Raw genomic sequence first — 4,750 nt, 5'->3', positions numbered from 1 at the left:
TTGCCACATTTCATGGTAAAAACATCTGACTTTGTTAAATGAAGTAGTGATAAAGTACCATGTAATATGTCAATTGAATGATCGATTAACACTTGATTATAAACCCACTGCTTATTTCATGAATGTTTTAACTTATATTACTCTGAAGATGAGATTTTTCTGTCAACAGGTTCCAGATGTTTGTTTCCCATTTTTAACTTTGTATTTAAAAAAAAACATTCTATTTGGTATTCAGATTTTCAAAGCATCATTTTGTTAGAGATTATAAAAATGTGATTTGTAGAGAAGTGCTATTTTATTCTAGTATTATTTTGAGTTGTGCCTTTGTTCAGACCTTTTTTGTTTTGTAGTCACACTAGTGAGACACCTTATTCCTATTCTATTCGTGGTAAAAAAAATCAGGGCACCATGTGACTCCACACTGTTTTCATTAGTACTGTTTCACCAGATTTAATTCACCTATGAAGTTACATGCCTCGATCCTAGGCCTTCCTGCATGCAAATCTAGAATATACTTTTTACTTCATGCTGATGTAATCAATTGTCACTTTTCATGGGCAATATTTGAAGCAAATGACCAACAATGCAAGGAATTAAATATAATTAATCATTTATAGATTTTTAATCATTGGAATGAATATTGCAAAAAATAACTATAGCTCTATAGCTATCGTAAATTAAGGTGTGTTGTTGGAATTATGTTTAGAAAGTGCCTTCTAAATTATAGACCCCTTCAAGGATTTTTTAAATTTCCATTACTATTTATTTCAAATGTGCAGAAAGTCCAACTCCCTAAAACAAAAGAGCACACACATTTAAAACACATAATAAAAGTAGCTCCCATTTGTCAATACCACAAATCAATTTCACACAAAAACTCAATTCACATATAATAATCCTCTTTTTAAAAAAAAGTAAAACCCAGTAAATACGCTTCCTGTTTTCAATGAGTACTGTTGTGTTCAATAGATTCAGTTTTTCATTGAGTTACTTTAACTTGTACTATTAGAAAACTACTCTTGTTTCTCTTTAAATCAAACAAATCTTTCTTTCACCTTTTTAAGATTTCTGTGGTTAAGAACTTCCAAGCGCCGAGTCTAGTGTGGCCGAGCGGCCCAAGGTGTTTCTCCATGACAAAGCCTTAATTCATTACATTCATGTCAAATTCATTCATTCATTTTCTGTACCCTCTGCCTCATTCACATTGAATGTCAGAAAATGATGATCATAAATAATCATATAATCAATGTATTTTAAGTTTATGTAGAATAGTTTTTTACTGGACAGTATTTTCTTGGCTCCTTTTCTGAAGTTTCAGATGAGGAGTTGTGGTACAAGTTACATAAATTGATGCAAAACAGAATCATCGTCTTCAACACCACAGTAATCAGTGAAAACATTTGAAGTTTATTTACTAGGTTTCGATTTGTGAGAGAGGAGGATTGTTGTGACATGGGAATCGAGTCTGTGTGAAATGAGCTTGTGGTATTTTCAAATGGGATGTACTTTTATTCAATTTCTTTTAAATGTGTGAGTCCTTTAGGATTTTCTCTTTTAGCAATTGGGAAAAGCAACTGTAATGTGTCACTGTCAATCATGAGTTACTGAAAATGGACATTTGAAATAAATAAATCGTACTGCAAAATGAAACATTTCTCGAAGGTGTCTATAACCCAAAAGAGACTTTTTAAACAATTTCCAAAACGGGCCGTAATTTGTGACTCATAGTCATGTTTTAGTATACACTTCTGCAATATTGAATATTTAGTGAAAGTATTGATAAATGTCTGATAAACATTCATAATGTCAAAGCTGGGTTGCCTCGACAATGATCTTCATACAGAGGAAGCAGCAAAACACGTGGTAGTTTTTAGCTCCCGGCCGAATGGAGGTTATCTGCACAGGAGGCCCCATCTCGATGGCTCTCAAAATGGTCGCCGCTCGGTCCGCTTCCTTTGTTCTTGGCTAGCCCCCTTGGCTAGCCCCCACCCTTCCTAAGAAGGGGTCAGCGCTCGACAGAGCCAAGCGACCACCTCGAGGCCTCCCATCCAGATACGCCGTCCAGTTGGTCGGTTATAGTATTTAATAGAAGTTTAGGCGGAGGCGGGACCAGAAAAAGGGGTGTGTATATACAAAGTGATGACAGGCCTTGACCTGTAGGTGTCAGTAAAAATTCTATTCTAGTGACTAAATTCATAAAAATGCAAGATTAAATATAAGAATACAGTTCATATTTCACATTTCCCCCCTGTTGTAACTTGAAAGAATTTTCATTAAACATATCAATTTGTATCCCTCCCCTCCAGGTTCTAGAATACAAATATCATTGACAGTTACTCAACAGGGTATGGAAAATAACAAAATCACATGTCAAAGCAGAGGCGAGAAATGATGTAATCAGTGGTAAAAATTCCTCTACGTCCCTCTTAATGAGCGAACCCAATATTTAAATCAAGACAAACACATTTGCATAGAGGACTCGTCACAGTTCGAAAGAATGCGATAATCTCCAGTATGGTCTGTCATGCGGGGATACTGTGTCACTATAACCTACTAGTGTGTGCTGGATTGTGTTTTGAATCATAACTTTCATACAGGGGATTACACACATAAAAAATACAGAACAGTAGCAAAAACCGCAAGGTTGCAATTTTTAAACAGAATTGAGAATCATGACCCGGTTATTAACCATGACCACAATGATACACCTACGGCTGAATGATCCTGGGCCATGGTGTTGACTAGGGCCTTTATTTCAGCTACGGCACGAGTAATGTACTGGTTTCATCTGGGATGAAGGTGCAGCAGTGTTCTCCCATCATGGCACACACATCTCCATCTTTGGCTGTTATCAGATCCAGGACTATCGGTCCTGCAACTTCCCTAAGGGCTTTTAAATCATCTGCTATACCCTGTAGGGCCTTGACAGTTTGGTTAATGAACACTCATGTAACAGCTCAATGTCTTTACACATGATTTTCTGGGGGGGGGGTGGACCACAACCTTTGGTCAACAGGAACATCATCGCACCAGATTGAATCACGTGGTTTGAATTGCACTGATTTTGCACTGATTTTGATATCTTACTGTTATGTTCACTCGTCTTAAAAGGAATGCATCTTAGACCATCTGCACGACTGCAGATTTAAATGTGACGCCTCGACCCAGTGAATTCAGGATGTCAGGATCTGTGGAAATGGGTATACGGCTACACACATAACAACTTTCATTCGCAACAATCAGTTTTTTCTGGAACACCATGAAATTATACCACACGTCTTCTTCATAGTAGTTCTCCAGATTGTTCTTTCATCTTGCTGTTGAGGGATCGAAGACCCTCCAGGGCCTTGGTTAAACTCCCGTCAGCTGCTGTATTGTTCGGGATGCAGCATTGGTCGCCAAAGATGGAGCACACGCCACCTTTCTCTGCCAGGAGCATGTCAACAGCAATTCTGTTCTGGAAGGCCATCAGCTCTGTTCATGGATGGCTGCAAACACTTCCTCCGTCCTGTTCTGGAGTCGTGCAATTTGGTCAGCGAGTTTATACTCATCTGATATGCTGCGGGGAACCCCGATGTTGATGTAGGTTGGGTCCCCATCCAAGAGCGGACCGCTTGGCTCTGCCTTTCCAGTGATGAGGCAGGACGTTTCCTGCACTTGTTTTCCAACTCGAGTCTCTGTGGGCGGGGCGTTCAGACACGCCCAGGCTGTCACTGACAGTGCAGTCACTGACAGTCCAGTCACTGTGATGTGGGTGGCAACAGCTTTCACTGTGGCTTCTGTATAGAGGTGCAAAGTCTATGGGAGGTCAGGGTTAAGTGAGGGGTGCTCGTGGCTGGTGAGTAGACGTCAGATGAGTTTCTTCACGGACAAGGGTTTTGACACCGTCCGACTTAGTCCACTCAGAGTCACCTGTCTCAAACTCTTGACCTGAATCGACTTTGACTTTTCAGCGATCTTTGCTGCTGTGGAGGTTGGTGAGTTGGGCCACGAATGGGTCTTCCCATCGTGGAGAGAACCAGGACTTCCTTTTATGACTCGGATCAGGATCCAGTCACCTGGCTTCACCACCTCCTGCAAGATAGACAAAAAGATCACGGCAGCTTACATGTTCTTTGGATAAGTTTCTCTCCTTCCTTAGTCTCTCGTCATGGTTACTCTTCCCATAGAGGAAGTTAGAATGGTCTTCCATGAACTATCTCAAAAGGTGTTAATCCCGAGCTAGTTGGTACTATCTTCATATACGTTTTGGCCAGTGTTAGGCGTTCTGGCCATTGCTTATTTATCTCCCCCATGGTTTCTCAAGCCTTGGTTTTATCGTACCATTTGTTCACTCTACTTAGGTGTTTTGCCATGTTTTGCACTATGCTGTTTGCAAAATTAGCTCCATTGTTACTCCAGCTGATTCTGGAGATCCCATGTTCTTTACAGATCAACAAAATAACAAATTAAACAGTTCCTTCAAAAATTTTAAAAGTAGGTATTTCGATGTCCATCATATCTTTTCCTCCCTTTTGAGACATTTATGGCTCAATTTTGGAATAATTTTTGGTAGGCACGGTAGGCCTTTAGCTTTGTACAGTTCGTCTGCTGACTGTTCTTGAGATCGGCTCAGTTTTGTTGTTGTGTATGCTGCTGTGTAGTGTTTGCGCTGCTGCTTTAGCTGCTGTATTCTGTCGTTGTCTTTAACACGTGCTTAACATTTGCTTACGGCTATTTTGTTGGGCTTAATACCCCAATGAACAAAAAT

The sequence above is a fragment of the Stigmatopora argus genome, chromosome 20 (assembly GCF_051989625.1).
Source record: "Stigmatopora argus isolate UIUO_Sarg chromosome 20, RoL_Sarg_1.0, whole genome shotgun sequence".
Lineage (NCBI taxonomy): Eukaryota > Metazoa > Chordata > Actinopteri > Syngnathiformes > Syngnathidae > Stigmatopora > Stigmatopora argus.
This window is presented reverse-complemented; position numbering follows the sequence as displayed.